Genomic DNA, 17,400 nt, shown 5'->3' with positions numbered 1-17,400 from the left:
CCAGGTCACTCAAACCCCATCAAATCCAATGGGAAGATTTATATTGACCTCCGTTGACTCTAGTTGTGGGCAAAAGAACAGAACTGGCCGATTCTTTATGACTGAACCACCTTTTGGATTTCGCAGTGCATTTGAACTGCCCATGTATTTGCATTGGAAGCCTTCTACTGAGGAACCCTGTAGATGACTCCCACAGTGGTAAACCTACTAACAGTAAGCAACACTTAACACCATATATAAAGTTTGAGACAACCAACCTTCCAGTCTGTTCAGTCTTGATCAAAATCCATAAACATCCTAGGGGTATGTTAATTTGAACATCCAAATATTTTTTTGCATGAATAAGGGAGCACTCACGCTTCGGTTTGTGTGTGCCCAAAACTAAGGCTGGCTAAAGGTGCAGCCATGCAAGATATTAAGTTTGTAAAGATCCACTGTCACGTAAATAGGCCCCTTTGTAGGAATAAAGAAGCAAGTGAAGAAATATGACTAGCGTTGACTGTAGCGTTGGTCTGTAGTGATTTCTTCTCAAGTTAGCATCCGCATAGCAGATTAGGGCCAACAGCAGCTAAAAATCTATGAACACTTTGCTCAAGAAACATTTTTACACCATTTCAGAAGGAAAAACAATGAAACTTTATACATGATTACTATAATCGCTAGCTCACCAGTTCCTGTATTACTGTTTAAAGCAAATGTCTATGAAGTCTGGCATATCACCTCTAATAACCATTATTTAGACGGGCACAGAAAGATGAAAAACTTGGAACCCTCCTATACTGTTTCCCTCCAAGGTCCTTAAGGGACTGTGGGCAGGATAAGTTTAATAATTCTGTCATGTAATTCTGAGGACTAAAGCTTTTAGCAGTTACAAAAGGAGCCTAAGCAGCAGGGCCACTACATTTTGGAGACTCAGTAAAGAACCAAAATAGGCTGGAAGCCATTCAGTACCTAGAAGCATTCATTTTCAAGTCAACAATTTAAAACACAAAACACCCATGAGCAGAATCAACGTGTGTTGGCAATCAATTTGACTACAATTTCCTGAATATATTTCCTGAATAAATTTTTGCACAAAACGTACTCCAGGAAATAATAAACCTTAACTGAAAGTCAGAAAGCAAGATGTGGATGTTAGAAAATAATAATGAAATGCTATATATGTTTGTTCAGTAACTATACCTTTGGATGGAGCTTCTTATTCAGAAAGTGCTATATATCTTCACCTATGCAAATAGTGAAAGAAAGGAGCTACAGAATGGATCATATGATGTAAATATAACTCGATTCAGAACCATTTCTGAAAAAATTTTGCAATAGAAAATACACAGCATATCCTCATGAGAGCTTGAAAGAATAATTTTAAGGGAACCGAGATACCACTAACAATTAAAACTCAATGAAAGCAGAGATGAAATTGCTGCATATAATGACATTCTGTATAAAAAAAAATGTTTAATGTACCATGTAGTAAGAAAACCAAAGCATTATGTACAGCATCCAATGATGAAAAGTAAGCAGTAGTAGAGTTTTCAATGTCTTATTCTCTGCAGGCAGTAGGGAAAGAAAAAATAACCAAGGTCTTCAATGAAGAAAGAAAGCAAAATACAAAAGAACCTCTAAAATCATTTGAGTTTGCTACTAGCCTTCATTTAAAGGCTGAGTTAAATTTCTTTGCAAAATACGGGTTTTTTTAGTGGACCGCTACTTTAAGTTGTTTCACAAAGTATTGAATAATGGTTTGTTATGCACCATTAGCCAGTGTGCATTCCCCAAGGGATTCCAGCTGAGTTAATAACAGGTAACAACCTCCCATCCACGATGGCTTTGCTTTGATTTTTTATCTTGGTTCAAATGCATAACATCTAGACTTCACTGTGCACAGGCAAGTCAGCAGACAAAAAAAAAGCAAAAACTATTAGGAAGTGCATGTAAGGGTTAAAGCATCTTGCCTGAACACTGATGGATGGTTGTAAACAAACCCTGTATCTTTACTGCCATTCCTATTTCAGTCAAAGGCAGAAAGACTAAAAATATCCTAGGGACAACTTCTGACAATTTATTTGAGTTAAATATAATTAATTCTGAAGAGGTTACAGGAAAACAACATACCTGAAAACTAGAACGTAAAAATATGATATGTAAAATCAGCTACATAAGTTTGCAAATGGAAGAAAAAGAGACTCCAAAACATCCATTCAAGGAAAACTGCAAAATCCACAAAATGGAAAAAACAAGTCTCTTCAGCAGTTTGGTCATTAGGACACTGCAAGCAAGAATTCTATTCATGATATGGAAAACTGAAGCTGTAAAGAATGATGTTTTCCATGCTGAGTTACTCTGTGACAAAATGACAGATGAAATATAGTGGTGCCAAGTGCAAAGTAATACACCCAGGAAAGATGAACATACTATACCTGTGCAATCATGGGCTCTGAATTAGACATTAGTACACAGGAAAGAGCTCTCGGAATAACTGAACAGCACGGAGAAGGTGGCACGGCTTATTGGGGTATGGCGTTGCAGTGAAATGCAAGGAGGGACTAAATAAAGTAGAACTCCTGGGCTTGGAAAACTCTTCAGCTTCCACAGCTGATGTGGAAGGTCTACATAAAGATCCACAGAAATTATGAGGCGTTTGTAGAGGCTTAAAAGGAATAATTATTATTTAGATGATAATTATTTTTCATAACAAAGGAACTGTGGGGTGCCTAATGAAATAATTAGGGAGAAGATCCATAACAAGCAAAAGGAAGTACTTTCTCATGCAGCACACAATTAAATTGCATTGTACACTGCCACAAGACTGCTGCAGAAGCCAGAAGTTAACAGTTTTGAAAAGAAACTAGAGAATTCAGAGATACAGCCATGATTGACTATTAGACGTGGTGTAACTTGCAACTTAGGAAGTCCCTAGTCCCCAGTGATGGCTACATGCAAGGAGGACAAGCAAGAAGAAGTGAGCGCTATACGTGTTCTGTTTCTTATAGTCTTCTGTAAAAATCTGTTGCCAAGTGGCATTGAAGACAAAAAAATGGTTCGGACTGACCTTTGGACTGACCCAGTTAATGATTTCCCATAGATTTATGTTAAAATGTCTACTGTTGCACTCCACAGAATTTCATATCAGATTCAAGGTCTTTCTGTAGTTACCCTTAAAAACATCGCAGAGCAATTACTCTAAGGCAATGAGTAGTCAACAGTTTCAATTTTCTGACCCAACATACCTTTCTTGAGAGCCAGTTTAAAACCAAGGAAAAACTCTTCCAGAATATGAGAATCACCTCACCTTCAGGAAGTATAAATTGACTTCATTGACATGCAATTAGACATAAAAATAGAAGAGAGATACAAACCATACACCAAGAAAGAAGAAAAAACCTAAACACAATAATATCAGCAAATCTTAATTACACCACTACTGGGAATTTGACAGATAACAGCAGAGGAAGAGCCATACTGGAGTATGACAAAAAAGGAGCCTGACAACTTGCCAAGGGATATTTATGTATGTGGAGACTCCTTTAACAGCTTTTGCTTTCCTACTCCTCTCACCTTTTTCCCTCTAGCCTGAACCCCATGGTATGCGTCCCAGTTTCCTGCGGGTGATTATAGCACAACTCCATCATATTTGCTGCCTTCTCAGTCTGCCTTTGCTGTAACAGAGGCCACACAATGTAATTGCCACAGTCATTCATGAAGACCAGAAGCATCTGAACAGTCATGAATGTTCCTGAGGGCGCATTTTGAGGACACCGGGAACACTACTGGGAGTACTTGCACCGCAGCAGGAGTCACACTTACTTTCCTTTCATCAGTGGTGTAAGATCTGACAGACACAAAATACTTTCCGAATCATCCCATCAGCTACACAGATCACTGCAGAAGGAACAATTGCAGACCAAAACATGTTTGCATAAGCAGAAGGTCATCACTTCCCAGAAGCAGGAGACTGCAATGGCCTCCTCTGGTCCTCTACTCTTGTTTTCACCCCTGATTTTTCTTTTTCCATGTTGGCAGTTGTTGACCAATAATGTATTATTTCCATTTAATTCTAAAAAAGAAAAGGCAAATGTAATTGCTGGATCTGGTACATGCTGTCCATCAACTATGTATTGGCATTATGAGCTTTTATAAGGACGATTCACATCTTCCTTACTGGAAGCAGAGATTTTGAAAACTTGTCTCTTGACAGCGCTGCTGGGTGCCCCACCTGAATTCTGAGAAGGAGGAAAGCCATTGTACTCTGCGGGAGCTGCAAGACTCAAGCCTTGTGTCAGGCTTCCAGCAAATGAGTTGATTGTCTGGAACATGAGGAAGGCTACTCAGCAACCTGTTCCTCCCGGCATCCACCCGCATGGCACAGCTCTCACCGGGGAGCGAGGAGAAAGAGGAGGAAACAGTCACTCAAGACAGAAACGTCTGGCTGGGAAAATATTTGTTGAGACTAGAAATGTAACTAAGGATCAACAACATCTGAGATGTGAGTTGCACGTTTACAGAGTCAGACAGAGGACGCATCAGCTACAATTCCTTTTGTCCAGGCACTCCTGTTTTTGCATATTTTTACTTTACTTTCTCTTCCAGGCGATTGCTGAATATATTCTTTATCTTGCAGTTCAGGGCTTGAGAAATCAAACCACAAATTTTTAGGAGCTCATGTGGTAGCTTGGAATTGCTTTCAGTTGTGGCCTAGGTCCATTCCATGGTTGACAACTTTTTGCAGAGATGTAACACAGGGTGAAATACATTTTCCTTATTCTTCTTTTGGAAGGTTGTCTCCGGATGAGTTCCTGAGGTACCTATGAATACAGCAAAACGCTTGCTAAAACCTAGAATCTCCTGCCCACTGCCTCAGGCATTCTACCTGAGCCGTCCTGATGACCCTTTTCCCTATTTATACAAGACCTTTCTGATTACATTTTCTTGAAGTGACCTTTTTCTCTGCAGGAGCTTATTAATATTATATATTATATATAACATTTATATGTGATATACAAATATATGATATATATTATATTATATATTATAGTATTTATTATAGTGTATATAATAATATATTATTAATAACAGCTATCACAATGATGATCTACAAAAGAGAAGTAAAAACTACTAGGACAAGGAAAGACTTGTGAAACAAACTTTTGTCTCACTATTTATGGGCCCGTATCTTGTGGGAAGGGTAAAGTGCAAATTCTAACATAGCAATTCAGCTCTAATCTAAGTAACACAGGAATAAGGAAAACAGTAGTGCTCTCAACTCTCGCTTCATCAGAAGCTTTCAGATCTTAATGCTATTTGTAAAGACTCATCTCTGGAAGTCTAGTGCCTGAGAAAGTTAAGTTTCTCGCCTCCTAGTTGTGAAGCAAATTTCAAAAATAGGTCTCGGCTATACTCTGAAAACTTACGAGGGTCAGGCAACAAACAAAGAGCACTTATTTAAAAAAGAAGATTTTATTCTTCTGATATTTGGAGAGCATGATTTTGACTCCTGAGTGGTTAGAGTTATTAATTCTGGTATTATTCTTTCAGAAATACTCATCTTCACTACTTCAATGAAGAGTTTGAAGGGTGTTGCACATATCACAAATTGCGATGAATACTTTGGACCAGATATGATAAAACAAACACTTACTTAGATGCCTCAGCTAAGCATGAGTACATTTTTTCGGGATCTGGCCCTAGTTTGTAATAATTAAGTAGTTAAACAGAATTCACGTCTCTTCAGGTAGTTAAACCTTTTCATCCTCAGACGGGAGGCTCTTCCCTGGTGGTAGATAAGAAGAAGAAAAGTCCAGCACAGCACTAGAAGCTCACCAGTTGCATTAGAATTAACATGCTGATGCTGATTTCTTCCTACATAAACAGCTCCCTTATTTTCTCTCTACTTGTATGCAAAGCTAAATGCTTACTTTATTCTGACATTTCACCACCCACTTCTAACTTAGATTTGAATTCTCAGATAATATCAGAGATTCTCCAGTGAATATAGCTCCTTTTCAGAGCTACAGAAAAAATAGGTTTGGTCAAAAGTTCACTTCATGAATGGCTACTTCACTAATGAATACATTCTTACACTGAAAATCAGCTTTGTTCAATATTTACAATCACAGTATGTCTTAACTCCAGAAGCCTTAAAACAAATAAAGTTGTAGGATTTTAGCTTGCTAGGACTGGCTAATATCTGTCCCAATGCTAAGGAAGCTGTTCCAAGGGCCTGCATCAGAAAAGAAGATACAGCTTTCAGATCCAAAGTAGGACGTTTAAAATGTGATTAAAAGGTAAACAGGCTTCTTTTCTGTTCTGCACAGCATCAGAGTCCAATAATAACAGTGATCTAAAAAAAAACCCTTCTCTTTCATCTGTTTTGCTTAAAATCAGCTGGCATTTTCTTTGGCACCTCAGCCCTCTCACAGAAATTTGTATTTTTAATCCTGCCTGCAAGCAGATGATGCCCATATGGCAACCATGTAACACTTGGGTGTGTAAGCCAAAACCTGTTTTTCAGCCCTACTTAGCACTGTAAGATGCTGGAAAAGAGCTGAATGATATTATTAAAAAGCACTAGTTGCTACTGTCAGGCATTCAGGAGGAAGTCTTAACTGCTTTCCAGTGCCTCCTACAAGTCTGTAGGGTGGAGAAAGACAAAGCAAAAAATGTAAGGCTTTGATGTTGTAAGGCTTTAACCGAATCAGTGACCCTAAGTTCAAAGGCCGCTGAAACAAAGGAGGGAAAAAAAAGGAAAACAAAAGCCTGTTCACATGAAACTCCAACTCGACACTTTTGTAATGAGTTCTCAGAACAGCCTTAACATTATTACTGAATTATGAAAAAACCTAAGTACAATGCCAATTAAAAAAGTAATAGACTAATTGCAGCTAAAGTAATAACTCCTTAGTATCATAGCCCATTACTAGAGGACCTTAAATTCACAAGTAAGAGTCAGATTTCTCCTAAACTTCATTTGATTGCTATCCATTAAATTCTTGGGGATTTAAGGTGTAATTAGGATTTTGTCCTATGGTCTGTGAAAAAAAAAGGAAAAGTGTCATGAGGTTATGCATCAGGATATTCTTATTTATTATTAAAATATTAACTTGCAGATTGTAAGTGGTGCTCTATAAGGCTGTTAGTTCATAAATTTTAAAATGTCTATATATTTTTTTCCAAATGATGGCTGCATCAGATGCCATGCTCTTGAAGCAGACTGCTGTAATTTATAAAGGAATTCATAGATTGTTTCTAGATTCTCTATTAATATAAGATTTGGGTTTTGATGGAATACAAGATTTTACATGCAGATTTTCATATCAAATCCAATTCTTTGGATTCTTTGAAAAGAAAATCTAAAAATATTCTATATTGTCGAATTAACTATTGTTCTGCAATTTCTAATGCAAACAACGACCAGTTCCATGCATTTCCTTTTGCCATAGGTAGATAATACTACTGCATAGTATTTGTACCAGGACTACAGAGAGACTGAGGCCCCACTATACCAGGTCCTGCACCAAAGGCATTACAGTCCGGGTGAAGTTTGTCTTTCAGGACAAACTTCCCAGACCGAGAGGATATTATGTCTACACTGCTGACTTCACTGCAGGAGATGATACTTGAGCTAATTTTTAATCAACAAGGGAGCAGAACAGCGACAGCAGGGTGTAGCTCCATGTAAAGTGATTTACGTTGCTTCATGGGATTACAGATAGATAGCACTACAACTTGGTGTAAATTAAAATTATACTTGAGGTGTTAGAGGAGAAAAGTCAGAGAACAAAGCGCGAATCAATCAAGAACAGCCCATGGCATATACCGTCGCAAAAAGCACAAACTGAAAAAATGCGTGGCCTATGGAAAGGAATGTCATAAACTAAAAGGATTACAAGAACATGTAAACACCAGCAACAGGTATGTACCATAGACAAAAAGGAAACATGACCAGCTCAGATGACTCCTTTGGAAGATCAGTGGACAACAGTGCAGCAGATGAACGAACTAGTAGCTTGAAAGCAAATTGAAAATTTATCACTTTTAAGCTGGACACAGATGGACCAAACAATGTTTTGCCATGGACAAGATTTCTAAAAAAGAAATAGGATATACTGTTTTGATTACTAACAAACCTGTTACAAGGATAAATAGCTACTGCAACACCAAAAATAACATGCAGGATTATTTAGTGAGTGGGCAGTGACAAGAGTAACTTCAAATTACTCAAATCAGGTCTTATTGAATATACTTAAAGGCAGTGTCACACAGTTCTTTTCCAAACTACCTCAATATTGCCGGATTAGCAAGGAAAGATGATGTCTCAGGGTTGTGAAGAAATTAAAATTCAAAAGCAGCCATCCAATGGCCAGGTTTTTATCAGAAACAGCAGTAACATACTACCATTAGTTCAAATCTTAGCTGTGTCACATCTGACGGGGTAGAACTTCTTTACAAACGATGGCTGCTACGTGAGCTCTACAAAATGAATTTAACTCGAGTCAGATCCTAGTGGACAATCATCCAGATAAAAGAAACTATCCCTGCAATTGGCTTTGCTATTGGAAGTTTTAGCGAAGAAGCCAAGAACTGCCTGGCTGACAATACTGGACCACATTTTCACTGGGAAAGTGATGCCTCCAGCACAGAGCTGAGGGAAATCTCAAATCAGTAAAATACCCTAAAACCCATGTCATGTTGCACACAGATAGAGATAGGTCTGTCTGTATCTGTTTTTGAAAGGCAAGCTTGATTTTTCATTCTTTAAATATTGCTCTCCAACTAGAATAATGTTCAGTTCATTTTTAAAGCAAGGCAACAGAAGTGTCTCTTCAGACATCTACTACATACTAAAGAAGTAAAAATAAATACATCTTTACATTAGACTGCATTACCAGCTGCTGTTCCTTTAGGGATAACTTTAATCTCACATCTATATTCTAAATTATGTCATATTATTTTTTCAGTAGCAGTTAAATTACATGGGGAATGATTTAGCATAGTAAACAGTTTACAGCCTTATCACATGGGAGACATCCACTCAAATAACAGAAGCACTGTACATTTGTGGAATTTTAGTAAGTGCTGCACATATGAAAACATGTCTTTGAAGGACTCCAGGCATAGTCTGCCAAAACTCAGACCAGATTTTTAGCAGATTAAAAGCTTCCACATGTATTTGAAGATATTGCATTATGGACTTTTTGGAGCACTAAGTAATGGGCTTACCACCCTTCGAAAGGAAAGGTATCTCTGTCAGTGGTATCTAGCCAAGATGTAGTGCATTTTGAGTTTAAAGTAGATATTTTGGGCAATATGTTCAGAATAAGTAAAAAGTAGTACTTTCATCCTTGGGGAATATGGCAGAAGTCTGTTACATCTACTAGCGTATTTATTTCAGCCTTGTAAGTACATGGCATGTAGGATTCAAGCTATCTTAATGTGCTTTGCCTTATCAGCTACCGCAATGAACTTTTTTCTAATTAAACTGAAATAATTTACCATCTTACATCAGGCTTTTTCTTAATCAAATGTTCTGTGCTCATTGCTTCACCGCGGTTATAGAAAATAAGCATTTTTATGCCCAACAGAAGAATCCCGTTTCCAGGAAAGGGTAGTACAAATGTCTGAGCATAAAAGGATGTCTTTCTACAATTGCACTATGCAGGTAGCACAGTGTTTTGTTACCAAAAAAATTGCGAGCTGCTATTTTCTGTGTTCCTGGGTTTCTGATTCTTGGCTCAAAGACAGTCGGTCCTTTGTACTCTGTTATTACAATGAGGTAACCAAAGAAAGAGAGTCTTGGTCTGAGACTGTCAGCTGTTACTAATCACTGCTCCATGGCTTGCTGTGAATCCCTGCTTGCCTCTCCCTCCTGCTCTGCTTAGCACACATAAAGAAGATAAATTACTCCCTAGTTTCCCTTCAAAAAGCATATTGTTTGGCACATTCCAATACTGTGAGCAAAAGATGGAATAATGCGAAGAGTTAAATGGGTATCTAAACAGCCCCACAGCAGGGTCCCGCTCAGGCAGATGTGAGTTGCAGGAAATATGCTTTAATGCTGCAGAGCCAAATGTATCCTGTTATCTTGCAACCCCGAAAAGTCAATCAACTGTAGTCTTCAAAACAGCACAGTATATTCCTGCAGTTCCCTGCAGTCACAGAAGTATCACTGACATTCAATAAATGCAGTATACGTGTCCTGTATTTACATATTTCATTTTACTGTCAGCAATAATACTTTGGTGTTTATAAATTATTTACCAACAACACTCACAGACTGGGGAGTTTTCCTGAATTATTCCCTGCCTTCTCTGACTGATGCTGTCCTGACGTAGGTACAGAGAAGAATTTTAAAGGAAGACAAGGAAGTTATTTGAACGTGTTTTAAAAAGCACCATGGAAGCAAGCAAAACAGGGGAGCAAGGCTGCAGAATACCCCACCACTCACCACCATGAGGGTAAAAAAGCAACCAATTTGAAAGGGAAGCTCATTGAATTTGTAACCAAGATTGTATAATACATTTCCCTGCTGTATCAGAGTACTGTACTTGAGGACCCAGGAAATACTTTCCACCACACATTACTGTCATTGCAATTTTTTTATCAGATGGCCACTAATCCCGGTGCACTGAAACCAAGCAGAGCTTCATAAAGTGAAGTTATTCCACTGAAAGAGTAGTATCAGTGATGTGACTTTTCTGTGTTGAAGGACAACAAAATGGTGTTTCAGTATTTGTGGTAAACTGCAAGGTAAAAATCACTGTAAAGCCACCCCAGGCTGTTTGGCCCTCACAGCAGGCAGTAGTGTTCAGACAGTGTTGTACAATCGTTTCGCAAAAAATATTTCAAACCAAGTGTTCTGTGAATACCAGAAATAAATACACATGCCAGGGTTAGATTAGCAGCCTCTAGAAAAGGGTTTTCTCCATCATATACATGGAACTGCTACGACCTTTCTCCTTGCTGAGGTGGGGGATATCCACAAAGAAGGCACCCCACTTTATTCACATGCTTCTCTGCAGTGAGATTTTTTTCTTAAATGTAACAGGAACATCTGTACATCTTCATGAGGCTATATTTTCGTGCCTTTTTTTTTTTGGAAGGGCAGTCCTGCTTTGGGTAGCCATGGCCCTCCGGGGCTCTCCTGACCCCAGATGCTCTTTCACACGTCTTTCTCCCCTCCTTGCTGTCGTGCTAGTGTACGCTTTTCATTCAGCTGCGTGGTGGAGTGGAGAACAGAGCTCGCTTAAAAACACTCAGGGGACAGTGAGGAACGCTTAACTTCTTTAGCAGCGCTGCCACCACATAGCAAAGGCTGTCGTTTGACAAGGCACCAAGCTGAGGCGATGGCAAGCTGCTGCCGAAAAGGCTTGGTCCGTATCCTGCTCCCAGACATGCTCCCCGTCCGCCTCCCTCGCACAAGCTCGGGGGTTCACAGGGCTCCCTTCGGAGGTGATTCAGAACGACAAACTGACAGGAAAACCAACCTTACAAAACCCAAAGTTGTTAGTTTTCTAGTGACAAGGAATGGGGCAGGGATACGGAGCGGTGGAGCCGCTCTGCCACTTCAGGCAGCTGCTCTTAGCCATTAAATTGGCTCATTAAATTGCACTACTCTATCCCAGCCATAAGTTTCGTTAGTCAGCTTGGCTTAATCATGGACATGTAACTTTGGATCAAATATAATTACTCATTTTTCTGTGAGGTATTTGTCCAGTGTTTTTAATGAAACTGGAAAACATCTTTTTTCTTTGCAATTTTATCGTTCTATTTCTATTATTACTACCATTGCTATTAAAATAATAATCTAGAGTTTGGATTAATTTGGGGCCTGATCTTGTAAAGGACTCTGAGGTCCAAGCTTTAACTTTTATTTCATTTTTCTTCATTGGGAATGCTGAGCACCACTCAGGCCATGCTCAGCAGCTGTCAGGATAGAGGTCAAGAGCTTCATCATGTGGATTAAACTCAGGCAATACTTCCACTATTTTTACCTAACTAATGGCTTTTCCTTAGAATTTTTCTGTCAGGACATTTTATTCTGACCTTGCCCAGTGTTATTCACTTCCACATACCCTCATCAACATACACAAAAAGGATTGTTCTCATGGTCTCACACTGTGAGTTTACTCATCACACAGTGCTCGGTGGATGTAGGGGGTCGGGAGTAGCCCATTTAAGACCGCTTCATTAGGAGAGTGAAAGACAACCTAAAAGAAACAAAATGAGGGCAACACTCCAGAATCAACAGTTGCCATTATTGCTGTCCCACCATAGGAGTCTTTAACAAGCAACTGCGGCTTCCTAATGAAGAGACTGTAAAAGATAAACAGGAAAATAATTAGCAATAAAGAGATGTTCAGTTCGTAATGTTTTGTTTTAAAAGATCGAGTCTGAAATATCTAAAGGAAATGTATAGGAAAATTGCTATTAGCAAGGAAGGATTACCAATTCAGTGCTAAAATGCTGAATTAGTACAAATTTGTAATAGTCGTAGAAAGTCTCCCTTTTTTATCTCCAGTAGTGAATATTTATGAGGACCAGAACGCATAGTTTGTCCTATACACTCATTCAGTATTAGTTCATCATTTTATAAATTTACAAATTCATCATTATGCAACAAAAATACTTTTAAAGTAACCAAAGTTTAAAACATTGGGGGCAGAGTGTTAGATTCCCTTATATAAAATCCAAGAACTTTAGCGGAGCAAGGCAGACACATACATTTCTTATTTTTCAAAAATTTGTTAAAGGGCAGCAAAAGCTTTCAGAAACTAGGATTTTACACATAAAAGGCAGTAGTTGAGCATTATAATTTTACAAATTGAAGCTCTACATATGCATATACATATACACACAGATGCACCCTCCCCTCCTTGCCCATGACACCCTTGCCTGCTCTGGCAAATGGAGAATCACTGCAGTCATTGGGATCAGTCCTAATTGGGGCAACAATTACTCTGACACTAGTGGCCTTTTTTGTTTCAGAAAAAGCGAAAAAAGAGGAATCTTGCTACTTGCCCACTGTGGCAGGTGTATACCACTTACTATTGGAACTATTTAAAGTTGATGAGTCTAAAGAAAACCATCCCATCTAAAAACTGGTAGTTATCGGCCCTGATTCAGCAAACCACATCAGTTAATGATTAACATTAAAGATTAAATGTCATTCCAAGACTGCTTTGCTGACTAGGGATTTGGATGCAGAAACAGGGCCTCAGTCCTAACAGCTGCTGACCAGTTATCACTGTTATAAACGTGCATATTCCTTCTAACTCTGTAACTATGTATATTCCTTTTTTCTAAAAAAGCTAAAAAAAAATCCTCAGGTAGAAGCTCTTAGGTACTGCTATAGCAAAGGTAGGAATGTGCTTAAACTCAAATCTGCTATTTAAATAGCTTACAATTTATGACTTTGGGACACTGGGCTTTTCTGCAAGAAATCAGTTGATCCAGTTGCACTAATTATAGTTCTGACGTTGTTGGACTTTTTAGCATGGGCTCTGCTTTTGGCTTTTAAGATAACTCCTTGGGGGTTTTTTTGTTTTGTTTTGTTTTGTTTTGTTTTTTTGAACAAGCAGCTCCAGAGCTATTGGTTTATATATAATCTAAAGAGAATATGCTCAAGATATTTTATCTTTGAACTTACTGAAGAGTACAATATCATCACTCTCTGTTTAGCTCCATGCCTTAGTATAATCCAAAGTTACAAACCGAACTATGTACAGCCTGCTTGTTATGTGGAAAAAATTAATATGCAAAAGTATAGAAATAGAAGTACTTCTAAATTTATAAATTCTAGAATTCAGTCGAAGCTAGAATAAGTGCACTAAAATGACAATATAATTGACACAAGAAGAGTAATAATATAGTAGCTACTCAAGAAAATTACTGCTTGATTAGTTCATGCTAATTTGCAGAATGATAAAGAACAAAACAATGATTAACAATTCAGAGCTTTTAATAAATTTCCCTAACAACAATTTCTTCTCCTTTTCCCTGCATCCTTTCTCACTCTTTTTCCTTCTCTTGCAGTTACCCTACTCCTTTGCTTGCTGCCTTTGCTACATCTTAAAAATATTCTCATTCCTTCTCTTTGTTAAGAGACCAGTGTAGGGCTTTGCTTTTTGTCCTGACACTCCGGAGAACTCGTTGTTATGTCTTTATTTCCCCCGCAGTGTGACTGATTCCTCACTTATTTCCAAAGAGAGGGAAGGAGGAGGTGAAGGGAGAGGACAGGAGCGAGGGCTCGGGTTTGTTTGCAGTCTTACAGGCCTGGGCCTGCCCCTTCCTTTCTTCCCTTCCTTCCCTCCCCATCAATCCCTAAAACCATTCCCATTCACGCTGTGCGCGCACACACGCTAGGGGGGATGACAGGCTCGCTGCTCGGTGTCGCCTTGGCGACGCCGGGCATCCCCGTGCGAGGGGGCCCGGCGGCACGGCGAAGTTTCCCAGGCCCCTCGGCGGAGGGGAGGGAGAGGCCGGAGCGGAGGGCAGCGGGGTGGCCCAGGCGCCGGAGCCAGCGGCCCTGCGGAGGAGCGAGCAGGATGACAGGGGCACATACATCTCCTGCCGGACAAGGGCAGTTTGGCCGGCTGGCTGTGAAAGAACGGGATACGAGGACCCGTGACACATGAATGCTTCGGCGCTAACTTTATTGCTTCTCCATTAAAGGCCCTCCCAGAGACCCGTTCGCCACTAAGAAATCTTGCCAACCTTTAAAAACACGGAGAAAACAAAACCCTTTGTTTTCTCATGTTTTGAAAACAGATTTTAAATATTTTTTTAGATAATTCTCGTAGGTGGTAGGCTGGAAGCTTTGGCACTTTCGGCCCTGGCAGGTGCCGCGTGTCCCCCTGAGGTGCCCTGGGCTGCCCTGAGCCTCCGCAGCGGCACGGCTGCCCAGCAGGGCCCAGGCGGGGACTCACCCCCAGGGCAACCCGCTGCCTCCTCCTGCAGCTCTTGGTCCTGCCTGCGCCTGCCGTCCCTCTGCCTTGAGTGCCTGCTACTACACGTGCCGCGGGCGGTTAGCGCTCCTGAAGAGAGGAAGCGTTGTCCCCCGCTTGCAAGCTGAAAAGTCATGATATGACAAGCAGGAACAGAAATGAGACTGAGCAACTAAAATGAGGGGCAGCAGAGGCACAGACGGGGTGCATAGTAGGAAATCAAGCTGAAAAGCAGCTTATAGAGAAAAGAGCATGGCTCTTGCTCCCTGACATACTGTTTGCACACGGTGCATCACTTTATCCCAGACGCAGTCCGAGGATGAAACAGGATCACAAGCTCTAATCCTCCAGCGCAGCTAGCTTTGGTGTAAGACATGCCCCACACTGACTCCTAGTGATTTTTGCAGCGTAGGAGACACAGCCCAGTATCCAGTGGAGGGTACAAAGGAAGAATAGACCTGGTTATAACAGCAAGCACCTAAGCCTGCGAACCCTCACGCTGACAGTGCTCAGTATCCGGCCCTGAGCCCCTTCCCCGGCAAGGGCAGGACGCTAGGAACTGACTGATGCACCAGCTCTGCATTTCCCAGTCTCCTCACCAAACTACATGGGTTCAGTTTAGCTCTCCATGTTCAGGATGCAACCAAGTCTAAAACTGAACTTAGCTAAAATAAAAAATACATGGCCCATTTCTGCTACTTTAGAAATGGCAAGTAAGCACATAGAACAATTTAAATTCAAAGTATATAAAGACTAATTTGACTGGAGCCATATGCCTGCATTTTTTTCACTTTTTAAATAATATTCCTATCAAAAGCTTTCTTATATAAGCATTGTAGAACTCAGATCTACAAGCACTCCAACAATTATTAACTGTAGTTTTAAGCATTGGTTAATTATAGTAACATTTGCATTATTTTAAGGAATCTAAAAAACTATGCAATTCTCCATCCAGTGCCAGAGTGGCTTTAGGATTTACTTTCTGATTATAAAAATAGGAGAGCTATTTATTACTTGCCAGCATGTACCATCTTCCTCACAGAACTGCAAACCATCTAAATGAACACTTACCACAGCCAAGTATCATCATCTAGTTTTACAGATGGAAGAGCTGAGCAGAGAGCTTCAAATGCTGGGTTTCCATTTTCAGTTTTGTATCGTGCCTGTAACGCTTTGCTCTCCTACTACAATGGCAGGTATAAATCAAGCAGTTCAGGGAGCAGGTCTACTGATCTTGCTTTTGTGGGTACAAATCTTACTGGCACTGATGGCTTCTGCCGCAAGGACAGGCATGCCTAGCTGAAACAAAACGGTAAGTATGGAGCATGTGATTAGCTTTATACTTTGAAGATTTGAGCAGAGCCTGGAATAAAGCCTCGATCTCAGTACAATCGGTGATTATCCACAGCGGTTTCGCTGTAACTCCAGCAGCACGTGTTTCCTCTGTTATAAGATAGAAGTATGGTATATCTGTAATGACAGGCACTTTGAGAAAATATTTAGTTTTGCCTGGTCATGATTCTAGTTTTATATTTCCATATTATTTACATTCAGGCAATTCTTTTGCACTATTTTACATGCTTTTTCCTGCAAAATTGGCATCCAGAGCAAAAGGTGGGCAACTTCCATTATATTCTATACATACAAGGATGGAACCTGGATAAACATGTGGACAGTCAGCCGAGGTCTGGATTAGACGGTGGCATAGAGGGGTCCATAGGAGGAGATAATAAAGTGAAGGGATCCATTTCCCGGCCTCTTGCATCGTTCTGCACTTTGAAGGCAAGATGCCAACCGGAAACATTAGCAGTATTTGAGACAGCTGGTGTAGGCCTCCAAATGAAGTATGGGAAGTTACTTGACGACTTGAAATTGTAAGGAAAGGCACGCTAAGTGCACCTGTTTGCAAAGAGAGCGAGCATTTCCATTTCGGACAGCATTCATGAGATGCTCTTGCTTGGAGCATCAGAGCCGCCCCCGGGCAGAACTGCACGTTCGCTTAAAAACCGCAGTGCAGCCCTGTTGATGCAGCGTGATGAACAAATGCTTCAGCAGGTGCCACACTGAGCACCCTCGTATTCAGATGCATTAAGACCAGCCAAGAATTAGGATTAATGTCACAAGTTTTGCAAAGCTTATAAAAGACTTATGCTTATTCATACAATAGCAAGCATTTTCTGAAACCAGCTAACAGCATTTAATCTATTTTAACTCCCATGGCTCAGGACAGAGGTAAACTCAGGTCATCTCAGTAAGGATTGAAGAGAACTCTTCATACATCTTAATTGTAGCAGACGTTATCAACATCACTCCAGAGTGCTGTTTCCTTTCTTAACATGACAAATTAGGTGCAGATTTCTAAGGCACGTTTTTCAGACTATTGTAACTGTGCTGATTAAAAACTCCACATACTGCCTCAGCGGAATATAGAAAAAGCCACACTTCATCAAACCAATAATCT

General features: G+C 40.0%; 1 protein-coding gene across 1 annotated transcript in view; it reads left to right on the top strand.

Moving 5' to 3' along the window:
* Positions 1-17,400, top strand: part of LOC112982177 (excitatory amino acid transporter 1) — a 65,259-nt gene that overhangs the window by 27,414 nt on the left and 20,445 nt on the right. The window lies entirely within an intron of this gene.

The sequence above is a fragment of the Dromaius novaehollandiae genome, chromosome Z (assembly GCF_036370855.1).
Source record: "Dromaius novaehollandiae isolate bDroNov1 chromosome Z, bDroNov1.hap1, whole genome shotgun sequence".
In the NCBI taxonomy this organism is placed as follows: Eukaryota; Metazoa; Chordata; class Aves; order Casuariiformes; family Dromaiidae; genus Dromaius; species Dromaius novaehollandiae.
Note: the sequence above shows the minus strand (reverse complement) of the source record. Positions and strands in the feature narration are given on the sequence as shown.